The sequence below is a fragment of the Humulus lupulus genome, chromosome 1 (assembly GCF_963169125.1).
Source record: "Humulus lupulus chromosome 1, drHumLupu1.1, whole genome shotgun sequence".
NCBI classification, from domain to species: Eukaryota; Viridiplantae; Streptophyta; class Magnoliopsida; order Rosales; family Cannabaceae; genus Humulus; species Humulus lupulus.
Genome location: NC_084793.1, coordinates 23,883,089 through 23,899,770, shown reverse-complemented (window position 1 = coordinate 23,899,770; position 16,682 = coordinate 23,883,089).

Sequence of the window (16,682 nt, the reverse complement as noted above, 5' to 3'; positions counted from 1 at the left end):
CACTTTGAAGTACCCTATGTTGGGTTTTCTTCTTTTCCATAACTCATATGGAGATATCTCATTTTTCTTCATCGATATTCAATTAAGAATGTGACAAGCTGTTAATAACGCTTCACCCCATAAGTTGAAATTCAACTTAGAAAACACCAACATAGAATTTATCATCTCTAGATAAGTCCTATTTTTCCTTTCGACAACACCATTGTGTTGTGGTGTATAAGGTGTGGTGCACTCATGAATTATACCATTTTCTTCACAAAATGTATTGAATTCATTAGAGAAGTACTCTCCTCCTCTATCACTTCTTAGCACCTTAATCTTTTTATTTAGTTGATTTTCAACTTCTAATTTATATAATTTAAAAGCATCAAAAGTTTCATCTTTATGCTTTAAAAGAAATACATAGGTATATCTAATAAAATCATCTATAAAAGTAAGAAAATACCTTTTACCACCTCTAGTTAAAACACCATTTAATTCACAAAGATCACTATAGATTAAATCTAGTAAATTAGATGATCTTTCTACACTAGGAAATGGTTTCTTAATCATTTTTGTTTTAACACATGTTTCACATTTACCAAAGTTTTTAATATTGCATGCAATCATACCACATTTTACTACTCTTTTCATGGCTGAAAAACCTATATGCGATAGTCTAAGATGCCACAAAAATAAAGAATCATACTCAACAATATAAGCAGAATCAACATTTTTATTGATAACATTGAAAGTTACATCATTGGTGCACAATTTAACCATACCCTCACAAGAGAACCCTTTTCCCAAAAATACATTTGATTTGGTAAGTATAAGTTTACCAGACTCAAAAACGACTTAAATGCCGGGCTTGCCAAGCAAATCACTACTTACCAAGTTTCTACTCATTTCGGGAACATAAAGTACATTCACTTCAATGGTACATTTTCCAAGTACCTTGGATTTTCCCTCATTGCCCATTTGAATCTCATGGTTTCCCTTTGACTCCTCAAAGGTCTTGAACAATGATTTCTCATAGGTGACATAGACGGTGGCACATGTATCATACCACCATCCTTTCACCTTGCCTTGGACCACATTCACCGCACTAAGGGTAGCAACCATGCTTTCCTCTTGAGTTGCATTCACCTTAGGTCCTTGTTGGTATTTTCTATGCCTACACTCTCTATCATAGTGACCATTTTTCCCACACACAAGGCAAGGTCCTTTCTCGCCCTTAAACTTGTCTGGGTTGGTTTTTGGACCCAAGGATTTCTTGTTACCCTTTTTCCCTTTGTTTTTGGGATGTTTTGGTTGTGACACCGCATTTGCTTTGGAAGTCTCTCCATTAGACCCCTCCACAAGTTTATCTCTACATATCAATTCTTCTTCGATTCGAATATGCTTTTGGATTTCCTCCCAAGAATAATCCTCATTTTTATGAAGGATTCTTTTCCTATAGATCTTCCAAGTTGGTGGTAATTTAGCCACTATAGCACCAACTTGAAAGGCCTCGGGAAGCTCAATCTTTAACACTTTCAATTTGTTAACAATTATTTTCAATTCATGTATTTGAGGAAGAATAGGTTTATCACCAAAAAATTTGAAATCAAAGTACTGAGATATCAAAAACTTTTTGGAACCTTCCTCTTCCGCCTTGAATTTTGTCTTAAGTGCATCCCATATCTCCTTTGCCAATTTGGTCTCGGTGTACAGGTCATAGAGCCTATCAAAAAGGGTGTTGAGGATATGACCCCTATAAAGGAGATTGTCCTCCTCCCTCTTCCTTCTTTTCTCCACCTCCTCGGGAGTGTCCTTGTCGGATGGCGTTGGGAGAGGTTCTAGAGTGGATTCTAGAATGTAGGCGATTTTGAGAGTGGTCAAAAGGAATCTCACCATGTCTTTTCACCTAGTGAAATTGGACCCATCAAACCTATCCAACCTCACTAGGTCTTGATTCATTATCTTGATGGTTTCACCTTCCATTGAAACAAACAAGGGTAAGCTTTTGAATATTAGGAAAATATGTATTTGTCTCAATGGAAATGGTAAGAAAATTACAACTCTATGCAAAAATATTACAATAAACAAGGATTGATTAAATAAAGTGTTACTACTCTATAACTAAAAATACAAATGAACAAAAGAAGAAGAAGAAGAAGAAGAAGAAGAAGAAGAAGAGAATAGTGAATTACAACTCTAATTAAAAGATTACAAATAAAGTAAAGTGTTTGAAACAAAAGAAAAGAAAAGATTACATCTCTTAAACAAGAAATACAAGTAAATAGAGAAGAAGAATATAAAGATGAAAAGCAATAGAATGAAAGAAAGGAACAAGAAACAAAAGATAAACAACTCTCACTCACACTACCAAAGTGAAGAGTGTTAGGGATCACCAACTTGAACAAAGTTTGAAACCTTTGTCCAAAAGCTTATTTCCCCTTAACTCAAGCACTAATGGATCTCTCACAGATTATAGGAAATGCTTTATGGAATTATCAAGCCTTAAGGTGTTTCTAGCCAAGTGCTCTAATGGATAGAAAAGTTGTGTCTTTCAAGTGAGCTATAAGCTCCTATTTATAGAGTTTAGAGACACCCTTTGAATTTCAAATTCCACCAACCCCCATGGCTGTTACCAATGATTAATTGGATTATTATGGAATTAAAAATGAGATTAGGGATTTATTTGGGTTTTTTGAGCCGTTCAACAAAGATTGAAAAAAATGAAAAATTGGTCAGAAATACACCTGTGGCCGTGACCAGGGACATCAGTGGTCGTGGCCACTGCTCTCTGTCCCACAGGCCGCGACCACTGACCAATTTCAGCACTTGAAAATGTGTTGTTTTTCCAAACGGTTCCAAACCCTCCCAAATGATTTTGTAACTCTTAAAACACATTATTGGGGTAAAAATCATATCTCTAACAACCATTTCACATATGGCTTTATGAAATTCATCTCAATATTGTGTAACACCAAATTTACACAATAAATGGTAACATTTGGAAGTTACAAATTTGTAGCTGAATTTGTAACACCAAATATGTTACATATTTGGATATTTCTCATATATCTAAATATTATAACTCTCTATTATATGTTACAATATGTGACACTCTTTGTCACATTTATTTAATCTAAAACATTATATTATAATATAATATAATATTACATCATATTATAAAATAATATAACAATCACAATAAATTCATCCAAGCTATACACACTGCTTCATAACTCTTTCTCTTCGTCCAAGCAAATGAGCAATATATACATGCCTTATTCTCTTTGAATATAGTGTGCTAGTTAATATTGAGAAATTAAATTCGTGGTTTTACATAGTTTTGATTCATTATTTTTTGAGTATACCATTATTAATTTTAATGCTTTAACATTTCGTGGCTTTGATTGGTGGTTTAATAGATTGATTATTCATGAATTGTGTTATGCAGCTCAAGTGTTTGTGTAATGACCCAAAATTTCCTAATAAGGCTTAGGACCTTGATTAGGAGGTTGGGAGGGCCATAATTGATTTATTATGCCATTAAATTATTATATGTATGATTATGTGAGTTATATTATTATATGATGATAAATGCATGCATATGGGTCCACTTTTCATTATAAGGGCATTTTGGTAATTTGGCCCGTTGATGGCATATTTGTATATTTTCATGCATGTTGGTGAATTATGAATGAGGCCACATTATAATGTGGATTTTTTCAAGCTATTCGGCATAAGACGATCTTTGAATGCAAGTTAGCGATTTGGTCATAACGGGGTTAATTTCTGGGCTCGGGGTAAGTCTTGGGGTAATTTGATGATTAGTACATTACCGGGAATTATAGGGTAATGAGATATGATTTATTAGTATTTGAGAATATTGGGAATAATAGAAATTGGAGGACGTTAATTATAATTAACGAGATAGACGGTAAAGGACGATTTCGCCCTTGCTAGCTTTAAAGGAAATTATTTAACCTAGGGGCATTTTGGTCTTTTGACCAAAGGATATATTCAACTATAGAAGGCTGTAGAAAACTAAACCAAAAACAGAGCTTCTTTCTTCTTCCTCCCGATCATATTTTTTCTTCTTCTTCTTCTTCCTTTGAAATTTTGAAGCTTCTTTTGAGGATTTAAGCTTGGGAGTTAAAGCTTAAGAGTTTAGGATTGTGTTCAGCCATTGAAGGGGGTTCAATCTTGAGTTTGAGGTAAGGTTCAATCATGAAATCTCTAGTTTCTTGCCCTGTTTTTCAATTAGTTTTCATTGGTCTCCTGGTGACAAAAGTGGAAAAACCTCGTACCAGATTGTTGGGGGTTGGACTTAAGGTCAAAAAGGTAATTGACCTCATGGGGGGTAGGCTCTGGCCATTTTTTGTGGTTATAAAGGATATAGAGTGCAGCAAGCATTCTATATCCATTTGGTGTAATTTGGAAGGGGGCGACTCCAAAATAATTCACCACCCCCTGAAAGAATGGAGAGAGAGGAAGGGTAGCCCCAGCCTCTATGTGATACCTCGACCAGGTGCTATAAACGCCTCCAGGCAAATTCTCCCTCTGATCCGCAGTAGGGATTTTGAGGGTTACCACAGAAAGGTCGTACTTTCTGAAGTAGTTGGCTAGCATCCTAGGGGTTACTTGGCTGAGTGGGGAAAGGTACCACTTGACGTCGGGAAGGACTGAATGCCGAGGACGGGCCCTAATAACTTGGATATGAGGGTCAGGAATAATGTTTTCTCGACCACTGGTCAAGGGAACCCCAGCCTGCGAGTCAGGCCGGGCTGGAGGATTGGAAGGGTTTTCTGGATTTTTCTTCTTTTGGGCGGTGGACTTAACATGACCCATTCTAATTGGAGTTGGTTGAGGTCTGGGAGGAGAAATTCTGGAGAAAGGAATCTCGTGGATGCACTGAGCTGGCTGTTCTTCACCCTCGAGCAGTTGCGCAAGTAGATCATCGTCTATTGGCCTCTCACCTCCCCACAAATCTGGCATTAAAAAGCTGTGAACAGAAAAAGGGGGAGGTGAGGATGGAGAGCCTAAAAAGTTGGTTAAAATAACGATGCTCGTGTATAAAAGTATAACTTTTATATAGCAACATTCTAACGAAAACTAAATTTTTCATACGAACAGTTTGAAAAACAGATCAAAAAGTGAAAGCAAAAAGTTTTTCTAAAAAACCTTTTTCAACTTCAGTTAGGGCGGGAAAAACCCAGTTTTTCAACTAGCCTAAAAATCAAATTTTTACTTCGATTTTACGTCCTAAATTTATGATCTTGACTACCAAACTGATTCATAACCCCTAAAAGGAAAATATACACTACCATATCTAGCATCACTCGGAAAATGCCCTATTTTCATGCATCTCTACCCAAGAACACAGAGCAGTATCAAAACCTAAAAAATTAGCTTAAATCGGCATGCACAGCAAAGTAAAGGGTGCAAAAGTTCTGAAGCTTACCTATACGAAGATTGTGGAGTCCTGGAGAAATTTCAAGTGTAGGTGTGCGAACAGCAGACTCCTGGAACGACGAAGGATGGTCTTCAAAGAGATTCTGGGTTCTGACTTGGGGGTTCCTGGAAGAGTTCTTGACGAAAAAATAGCTTGTAAAAGGTGAAAAGGAAATTCTGGAAGCTATATGTTATCCCTATTTCCTGTCAGGGTTTTGGGCCTTCGCCCCGGCCCACGGTCAGGGGACCAACTCGGTATTTGGGCCTTGCCCGAGGACTCTGGGCTGGGCCTGCATATATGGGTCCAGGACGTTCCTCCGGGTTTGTCTCCAGTTTGAACGATCCCGGCAATGTCCGGAGTGCCCGGACTGTCGCGGCCATCGCATCCCCGTCCCGGCCCTGGAATGGTCCGGGCTCGGAGTAAACGTAGCGGGCCAGGGGTAAACGAACCTGGACCGCTTCTTTCCCAGGCGTCCAGGACACTGAAACCGCCTCATTTCGTGTGAGCCTTGTCCCCCCACTTTTCACCTGCAGAAAGGGTCACCTTGGGATTATCTGCTGGCGTGTCAGGACGGCGCAGCCAAGTACTCTGACCGGTCTTGTCTCCCAAATCGGCCTCGTGACTCGAAGTGGTCAGAGCCAAAGCGCCGTTTTGTTGGGGGAATGCTTGCGTCTCAGGGCAACTAATTGGGCCTGAGCTGGTTTGGGTTTGGTGTGCTGTATATCTTTTTAGCTGGGGCCTCCACTAGGGAGGTCCCTTGTGTACATTCCTCGGATGGGTCCGGCCCAAACCAGATGTCCCCCTCGTCCTATAAGTACAAGTTGTAATACAACGTAAAAGAGGGAGAGAAGGCAGAACCCCTATTCAAATATAAGTAGAAAACTCCATTGTAAAAGCTTATCCTAGCTCTAATACAGATTTATACATGGACTCGTGGACTAAGGCTAGTTAACGCCCCAACCACGTAAAACCCTTGCGTCGATCTTCCATTTTCATTATTATTATCAGTAAATACCCTTCATTAAGATAGTTGCCGAAAATCTCGGTAAACAGTTTGGTGCTTTCATTGAGAGCTGAAGGAAAGCTAGCGCCGACGACAGGCCTTTACTACGATGGTGAACACGCGTCACACCACCTTCGACCCTACCAACCCAGAACAGGGCAACGGAGACCCGCTGCCTTCTCAGCACATCCCTCAAGACCTTCCTGAAGACGTGCCTCCTTAGACCTCCCACCAAGGCGAGTCGCAAGATTATGAAGGTGAGGCAGAGTACGAAGTAGAAAACGAAGAAGAGTACTACGAGGAGGAGAACGAGGGGGAGTATCACGATGAATCCGGGGACCCCGGGGTCCCTCGCGACGATCATCAAGACTCGGAGGTGACTAGGCTGAGGCAGCAGATCCTGGATCAGGAAGCCAGGATGGCTGAACAGGCAGAGGCGCACCGCCGGGTGCAGGAGTCTCTGCGAGCCCTGCAAGCACTGATGGCCGCGCAGGGCCCGGCAGCCAACCCCACAGCTGGCCCGCCGCCAGAATCGCAACAACCCGCTCCCCAAGCGCAAGCCGGGGGCCCCAGGGATGCCAGCCCGATCCGTCCCCCAGAGTATCTCCCCGATACGGCTCCGAAAGTCCCGGACAAGGAGCGACGGACGACTCGGAAAAAGACTACCCCCGTCAATAAAGCCGGGGCATGTTCGCGGCCGTTACCTAGGAAAGAGAAGGTGCGCCCTGTCCCAGGACGAGGCCACCCAATCGATCCGCAGGGAGTACGACCGTGGGACGGTCAGCCCCGGCCTGCCCCAAGGGCGAACGGGAGGGAAAAGTCTTTGCACCCGAGTGCCTCGGTCAACAAGAATCATCGGGAACGATCCCGCCGTGAGGATCGTAACGCTCTCAGCTCCGGGGACGACACTTCCCGGGTAGATTTACGTGACGGACTGAATGCCCGGAAAGAGTGGGCCCGCAAGCAAAAAATCCTTCCTCGAAACGGTGACCTCAGGAACGACATAAACGACAGGCGGAACGAGAGAATCCCCCTGGGGGATAGCGCGGCCAAGCAGCTCATGGAGCAAATGGCAGCATTACAGAAGGTCACCGACCGCTTGGTCCGCAAGCAGGAAGGCGCGGACACTGACTCTGACGAAGAGGACAAAGAGCCGTGCGCGAGACATATCCTGGACGCCGTATTGCCCAAGGGGTTCAAGATGCCAAGCCTCGCCGCCTACACTGGAAGCACGGATCCTAGGGATCATCTGTCCCGGTACAACCGACTCATGACCGTGGCTCACGTCAGCGACGACGGCAAATTCCTCTGCTTTTCCATCACGTTGGGCGGTCCCGCCGAAGAGTGGTGGAAAAGGCTTAAACCGGGGTCCATCCAAACATGGTCCGGGCTACAGTCGGCTTTCCGAAAGCAGTTCGAGGCCGCCATGAGGATGGACATGCAGATCAGCGCCCTCGCCAATATTAAGCAAATGCCCGCGGAAACGTTGAGGGCCTACATCCAACGCTTCACTGAGGAAGCCTCCAAGACGAAGGTTGATGACGGGCAGCGCCTGGTGGCACTACAGTTTGGAATCCGGGTCGGGTCCCCGCTCTGGGACGACATGCAGCGCAATAAAGCCGCCACCCTAGAAGAATTTATCAGGAGGGCCCAAGGATTCATCAACTGGGAGGAGGCTCAGATCCAGGCCTTTGGATGGCCCTCGGCTCCTCATCCAGTCCCTCAGACGATTCCAGGAGGTGCGGGGCATTTCCCTGCGCAGTCCTACGCAACGCCCCCCATCGTCCCGGGGGCAGTTGTCGCGCCCGGCGTTAATTACACGCCTACGGTGTACGGTCCTGTCGCTTCCGGATACGCCCCGGCTCAATCAACGCAATTCTCCGGGTATGGTATCGCGCCAGCAGGGCACAGTATGGCCCCCGTCGTGGCCCAGTAATCGCAGACCGGAGTAACCGAGGCAAGCGTGAATCCCTCCTGGGGTAAGCGGGCCGGCAAAGGCCAGAACCGGCCAGAGTTGGCCAAAAAAGGGAAAAGGGGCTATGAGCCCCAATATTCAGAATACACTAACTTGGTGGACACTCGGGAAAACATCTACCTGGCAACAGAAAGAGCGGTCCACTACCGAAAACCTAGCCCCATGTTTAGGGGGGGGGGGGAGGAACCCCAGAGACACCAGCAAACGGTGCGCCTATCACAAAGATGTGGGCCACACCACCGACGAGTGTCGGCAGCTCAAAGATGAAATTGAAAACCTCATCAAGCTGGGACACCTCCATCAGTGGGTAAGAATGCCCGTAGGCATCCCGGGAATGTCAGCAAACCCCGGGCAGTCTACGTCGCCGGCAACGACTCGTGCATACCCGCCCCAGGGAGGGTATGCGCCGGGGCCCCCGGCACAGGCCCCTCAGGGGGCCGTCGCCACGCAAGCCCCCGGTCCTGGAATGCTCTACCCTTCCGGGGCAGCGCCCCCTCGAGTGGACGAGCACGTGTCAACCATATCAGGCGGACCCCACCTAGGAGGACCTTCGAAGAATGATCAAAAGCACTATCTGAGCGAGCTGGACCATGACCAAGAAGTTTGCGCCCTCGTCCAGGCCCCTGCTCAGCGCCCCAAATTGATGAACCTCCCCATCACGTTCACGGAAGACGACGCCCGCAACGTCCATTTCCCGCACCACGACCCACTGGTCATAGATGCTCAAATTGCCAACAAGATGGTGTCCCGAGTATTGGTGGATGACGGAAGCTCCGTCAACTTATTGTTCAAACCCGCCTTTGCCGCCATTGGCCTGACGGAGGCTGATCTGGCGTCCTGCCCGACCCAAATCTACGGCTTCAATGGGGATGCGATCCTCCCCATGGGAAAGGTCCAGCTGCCCGTAACTCTGGGGGACGAGTTGCAGCACTCGTTCAAGTTCTGCACCTTTGTGGTGGTGGATTGTCCGACCGCTTACAACGTCATCTTTGGCCGGCCCGCCCTGGTCGAGTTCGGGGCCATCACCTCCATCCGCCATCTATGTATGAAGTTCCCGTGCAGCAACGGGGGGATAGGAACGGTCCGTGGAGACCAGAAAAGCGCGCGGAAGTGTTACCATATCTCTGCTCATCCCGTTTGTATGGTCTGGGATGAGCCCGTCGGCCCAGAACTCCGCCCGGCCGAGCAAGCTGTCCAGGACGAGGACGATCTGGACCCACGATTGGGAGATGAGCGCGCCCTTGAGCCAATGGACGAAGTAGAAGAGGTATGCATCAGCGACTCCGACCCCGCCAGGGTCATCCAAGTGGGAAAGAGCCTGCCGGGAGACATTCGGGCCGCCATTATCGCCCAAGTCAAGGAAAACCAGGATCTCCTGGCATGGTCACACTCCGATATGACCGGGATCGACCGCAATATCATATGTCACGCGTTAATTATTGACCCAAACGCGACTCCGGTCCGCCAGAAGCGCAGACCTTTGGGGCCGGAAAGGGCCGAGGCCCTCAAACTGGAGGTAGAGAAGCTGTCTTCTATTAACTTCATCCGCGAAGCCGTATACCCCGTATGGCTGGCCAACCCGGTCTTGGTGCCGAAACCTAACGGGACCTGGAGGACCTGCATCGACTTCACGGACCTCAACAAAGCATGCTCGAAGGACTGTTTCCCACTCCCCCGGATAGACCAAATGGTGGATGCTACGTCCGGTTACGAGATCTTGAGTTTCATGAACGCCTACTCGGGCTACAACCAGATCTCCATGCACGTGGCAGATCAGGAGCACACCAGTTTCCAAACTGACAAGGGCATCTACTGCTATGTCGTCATGCCTTTCGGACTCAAGAATGCCGGAGCAACTTACCAGAGGCTCGTCAATCGAATGTTTAGGGCCCAGCTGGGGTGAAACATGGAAGTATATATCGACGATATGCTGGTCAAGTCCAAGACGTCGCGGGAACATTCAAACGATTTGGCGGAGGCTTTCGCGGTTATCCGAAAGTACGGGATGAAGCTAAACCCTTAGAAGTGCACCTTCGGCGTCGCATCCGGGAAGTTCCTGGGGTTCATAGTGAGTTCCCGAGGAATCGAAGCCAACCCGGAGAAGATCAAGGCCCTGGTCAACATGGCCTCTCCCCGGAAGCACAAAGACGTTCAAAGCCTGACGGGGCGAGTGGCCGCCCTCAGCCGTTTTGTCTCCAAGGCCACGGACAAGTGCGTCCCCTCATCCTCCGGGGAAGCCAGCGGTTCGAATGGTCACCCGAGTGCGAAGAAGCTTTCCAGAAACTGAAAGAGCACTTGGCCAAGGCCCTCATCCTGGCGAAGTCAGTCGAAGGAGAGCCTTTGTACTTATACCTGGCCGTGACCGAGCACGCCATCAGCGCTGCGTTGGTGGGCGAAGAGGAAAGAACCCAACTCCCGGTGTACTACGTGAGCAAACGGTTGCTAGACGCCGAGTCCAGGTACCCGCTGATCGAAAAGCTGACTTTCTGCCTGCTGACGGCATCCCGGAAGCTCCGACCTTACTTCCAGGCCCACACAATAAGGGTCTTAACCAACCACCCCCTGCGGCAAGTGTTGCAGAAACCTGAGTCATCGGGGAGACTCCTGAAATGGGCAATGGAGCTAAGCCAATTTGATATATCTTACGTACCTCGGGTGTCCATTAAGGGACAGGCCCTGGCCGATTTCATCGTCGAATGTTCCGGGATCACCCCAGAAGAGAGTGTCCCCGCGGTTTCCACCGCTCCCGTTTGGAAAGTCTTCGTGGACGGAGCCTCGAACGAGAACGGGGCTGGCGCCGGGATCATCCTGGTGTCCCCCCAGGGGCATCAGCTACAAAACGCCCTCCGTTTCCAGTTCAAAGCATCGAACAACGAGGCGGAGCATGAGGCTGTCATAGCCGGCCTGCGTCTGGCCCGAGAAGTAGGGGCAACAAACCTCGAAATATACAGCGATTCTCAGCTGGTAGTCAGACAGATTTCGGGGGAATATCAGACCAAGGGAAAGTGAATGGCGGCTTACATGACTCAAGCGAGGGAGATGCTCCAGACGTTCGCGGCACATTCCATCCGCCAGATTCCCCGGGAGAAGAACGTGTTCGTGGACACGTTAGCGAAGCTGGCAACAGACGCAGAGGCCGAGTTGGCCGGGCTGGTCCCCATCAACCATCTTCCCATCCCAAGCGTTGGGGCTTCCCCCGTCCACGCCGTCGACCACTCCAATTCCTGGATGGGGCCGCTGCTCCGCTACCTGTCCACCGGGGAGGTTCCGAACGAGTGGGCTGCGGCCAGGAAGCTCCTGTACCAGGCCCCCCGATACGTCATGATGGACGGGAAACTCTATCGCCGGGGACTGTCTATGCCCTACCTCAGGTGCGTGTCTGGAACTGAGTTGGGCGCCATTATGCATGAGATCCACGAAGGCTTTTGCGGAGATCACACAGCCGGGCCCAGTTTGTCCAAGAAGATTCTGCGCCAAGGATACTTTTGGCCCACCATGAAAAGAGACTGCATAGACTACGTCCGCAAGTGCGAACAGTGCCAGAGGTACACGAAGATCCCTCGGGCCCCCCCACAGAGATAACTCTGATGAACAGCCCCTGGCCCTTTGCTGTATGGGGGATCGATCTTGTGGGATCCCTCCCGACCGGGAAAGGAGGGGTGAAGTATGCCATTGTGGCGGTAGACTATTTCACAAAATGGGTTGAGGCGGAGCCTATGAACGCGATCACGTCCAAGAAGGCCTTAGATTTCGTCGTTAACAACATAGTGTGTCGGTATGGCCTCCCCTACAAAATCGTATCCGACAACGGGAAGCAATTTGATAGCCTCCATTTCACAGATTTCTGCGAGAGGCACGGTATAGTAAAGAGTTTCTCCGCCGTGGCCAGGCCCCAGGCGAACGGACAGGCAGAAGCCGTGAACAAAATCCTAAAAGGAACACTGAAGAAAAAGCTTCAGGCCTGTAAGAGCAAGTGGCCCGAAGAGCTTCCCCGCGTGTTGTGGGCCTACCGGACAACCGAACGGACGTCGGCCGGGCATACCCCATACTCAATGACGTACGGATGCGAAGCCGTCATCCCAATTGAAACGACCATCCCGTCCCATCGTCGCGACACATATGATCCCGCCCAAAACCACGCCTTACTCCAGGAATCTCTGGACCTCATTGAGGAGATCCTGGAAGAGTCGCAAGTACAGTTGAAGATGTACCAGGGCAAGATCGCTCGGCATTTCAACTCCAGAGTCAAGAGCCGTAAGTTTGAAACCGGCGATCTGGTCCTGCGGAGGGTCTTCCCTGCCACTCAGGATCCCGGAGTAGGGGTTCTGGGCCCGAATTGGGAAGGGCCGTATGAGATTCAGCAAGAGATCTGCCCCGGAACCTACCGCTTGAAGCGACTCGATGGCTCCGAGGTTCCGCGAGCCTGGAACGCGGAACACCTCCGTAAATACTACCAGTAGCCCAAGGGCTCGTCCCAGTTTAATGTTTACACTGTAGCATGTACGCCTCAGGGCTAATTCCCTTTGTTGAACAATGAAAATGACGTGTGCAAAACGTCATAAAGGGCTATTATTTCCATGAAAATGTGGGCCTCAGGGCAAAATATTTTTTGAATTCCTTTCTCAAGTGACCCCAGACCAATCTCCGCTCACTTGCGGGGGTGTCATCCCAGGCGCAAAAATAACAAAGGGAACTGAGCCAAAGGCCGGTCCCACCCCGGACGAACGATGTCCGGGAGTAAAAATAAGAGGACCGAGCCAAAGGCCGGTCCCACTCCGAACGAACGACGTCCGGGGGCATATATAAAAGAGGACCGAGCCCAAGGCCGGTCCTACCCCGGACGAACGACGTCCGGGGGTATATATAAAAGAGGACCGAGCCCAAGGCCGGTCCCACCCCGGACGAACGACGTCCGGGGGCATATATAAAAGAGGACCGAGCCAAAGGCCGGTCCCACCCCGGACGAACGATGTCCGGGAGTAAAAATAAGAGGACCGAGCCAAAGGCCGGTCCCACTCTGGACGAACGACGTCCGGGGGCATATATAAAAGAGGACCGAGCCCAAGGCCGGTCCCACCCCGGACGAACGACGTCCGGGGGTATATATAAAAGAGGACCGAGCCAAAGGCCGGTCCTACCCCGGACGAACGATGTCCGGGAGTAAAAATAAGAGGACCGAGCCAAAGGCCGGTCCCACTCCGGACGAACGACGTCCGGGGGCATATATAAAAGAGGACCGAGCCCAAGGCCGGTCCCACCCCGGACGAACGACGTCCGGGGGTATATATAAAAGAGGACCGAGCCAAAGGCCAGTCCCACCCCGGACGAACGATGTCCGGGAGTAAAAATAAGAGGACCGAGCCAAAGGCCGGTCCCACTCCGGACGAACGACGTCCGGGGGCATATATAAAAGAGGACCGAGCCCAAGGCCGGTCCCACCCCGGACGAACGACGTCCGGGGGTATATATAAAAGAGGACCGAGCCCGAGGCCGGTCCCACCCCGGACGAACGACGTCCGGGGGTACATATAAAAGAGGACCGAGCCCAAGGCCGGTCTCACCCCGGACGAACGACGTCCGGGGGTATATATAAAAGAGGACCGAGCCCGAGGCCGGTCCCACCCCGAACGAACGACGTCCGGGGGTACATATAAAAGAGGACCGAGCCCAAGGCCGGTCCCACCCCGGACGAACGACGTTCGGGGGTATATATAAAAGAGGACCGAGCCAAAGGCCGGTCCCACCCCGGACGAACGATGTCCAGGAGTAAAAATAAGAGGACCGAGCACGAGGCCGGTCCCACCCCGGACGAACGACGTCCAGGGGTATGTATAAAAGAGGACCGAGCCAAAGGCCGGTCCCACTCCGGACGAACGACGTCCGGGGGCATATATAAAAGAGGACCGAGCCCAAGGCCGGTCCCACCCCGGACGAACGACGTCCGGGGGTATATATAAAAGAGGACCGAGCCCGAGGCCGGTCCCACCCTGGACGAACGACGTCCGGGGGTATATATAAAAGAGGACCGAGCCCAAGGCCGGTCCCACCCCGGACGAACGACGTCCGGGGGTATATATAAAAGAGGACCGAGCCAAAGGCCGGTCCCACCCCGGACGAACGATGTCCGGGAGTAAAAATAAGAGGACCGAGGCCAAGGCCGGTCTCACTCCGGACGAACGACGTCCGGGGGTATGTATAAAAGAGGACCGAGCCAAAGGCCGGTCCCACCCCGGACGAACGATGTCCGGGAGTAAAAATAAGAGGACCGAGCCAAAGGCCGGTCTCGCCCCGGACGAACGACGTCCGGGGGTATAAAATTAAAAGGACCAGACCAGGGCCTGTCCCGCCCCGGGCGAACAACGTCCAACCCGAACAAATTAGTCTTCGGAGTGCAAAAGCACCCGATCGACCCTAGGCATTCCGTGGTAAACAAAGAACCAAGGGCCCCGAGCAGTGCCGAGGCTAGTCGAAGGGTCCAGTCCCGGCCGTTGGAACCAGGACAAAACCCTTTGCAATCAGTTAGTCGTGACAACAACTTCTTACTGAACGGTGAAAGGAAAAATCTCTTAAAAACCAAAGGAAGAATCAGTGTTTAAAATTTAATTACAAGCTAAACACATTAACAAAAGAACGAGGCCGAGACAAGGGCCTACAGCGCGTCCGCCCGGAGGTCCGCATCCTCCCTCTCTTTGGCCTCATACTCGGCACGCTTCGAGTCGGGATCAGGGAAGACAAGGAGGTTCATGTTCTTGTCCTTGCACCAGGCCATAAAAATGGCCTCGTCAAAGGTGACATCCACTAAGTTTTCGGCCTCCTCCTTCTCCTGACGGGTGGTTTCGTGTGCCGCCTTCTCTTGAAGAAGGGAGTCGCCCAGCTCAAGGACTCGGGCTTTCAGGATCCGGATCTCCTCCTTGTCCTGGACGGACTGTGCCGCAGCCGTCTCCAAGAGAGTCGCCCTTTCGTCAGCTATTTTTTTCGTCCGGGACAACTCCTCTTCCAACCCGGTCTTGGCACGGCTAATTTCCTCGCGCTCCGCCTTCGCGCGGGCCAACTCTTCTTGGAGGTGGGCTGTCTCCTTGCTGAGATTCTCCTTGACGACCTCCCTCTGGTTCACGGCCGCCTCTATTTCCAGCTTGGCCGTCTCCATCTTAAGGGCAAGCTCAGCCATCAAATCGGCACTCCTTTGAGATAGCAAGGCAACCTAGAGCATACGAAAGTCAGAAAAAGAAATCACCACCAACAAATGACTAAGGAACATGAGTTGAAAGTTACCGCGGTAGCCTGGTGGCGGAGAGCCTGAGAGATGAACAGCCCGTCCGGATTGGCTATCGTGGCGTACCTCTTCAGCTGGAGGTTGGACATAGTGCTCCCGACCTGATCGAGCAGATCAGCAGCCATGGGGGCAATGTCCTGGCCCAGCTTGGGGCAGAAGCCCATCTCGGCAGCTAGCCGATCCACGATCGGTTGAGGAGCGCTGAACTCGGCAGGACGATCCGAAAACTCGACCTGACGACGGATCGTCAGGGCCTTGTAAGCATCGTCTCTCCAGCATCGGCCGCTCTCCCAGGTCCGGTTGACCAGCCGGGACTGCTCGTCCCACTGAGCGGACTCCCCCTCCTCGAGGAGGGTTGGGCGGAGGGGAAGAACAGGCGGAGCAGGGATCTCCTTCGCGGTTAGCCTACTCTCCCCGTGTGATTCCTCGGCTGTCTCTAGCAGCGTCGTCCGAGGCCTCTTCCCGAGGTTGCCCTCTCGGGCATCATCTACCGGGCCTCTCTTTCCTGAGCTCCAGCTTGCGGCCTCGCCCGCTTCTAAATCAATTACCGGGGGCTGGTCCGAGGGGCCGTCTGCGGCCGGCTCCACGGCCCAGAGAGGAACCATGACCAATGTCTCGCCTGGGCCGGGCGCTGCCCCGGGTTTTTCGCTGGCGGGAAGGTGCTCCGTGCCGGCCACGACCTTTGGCCTTCTGGCCGCCTTCAAGGTCGACCTTTCCTTGATGAGCCTCCTCATCTCGCTGGCCGGGTCAGACATGTTGGAATCCTCTGCAAAAATACAAGAAAACGAAGTTAGTGTGAGAAGCCAAGCGGGAAAGCACAACAGAAACAAGAAAGTATAGCCCGGGACAAACCCTCATCTAAGCCCCGGGCGAGACTCAATTCCCTTAAAGCAAATGAGTGTATCCGGTCTCCTACGTCGTCCGGGGTTAGAAACCCCCCGTACTGGAGGAACCCGGATAGGAACATTAGGGTCTCTGATCCTACAGGGATGGGAGATGAAGG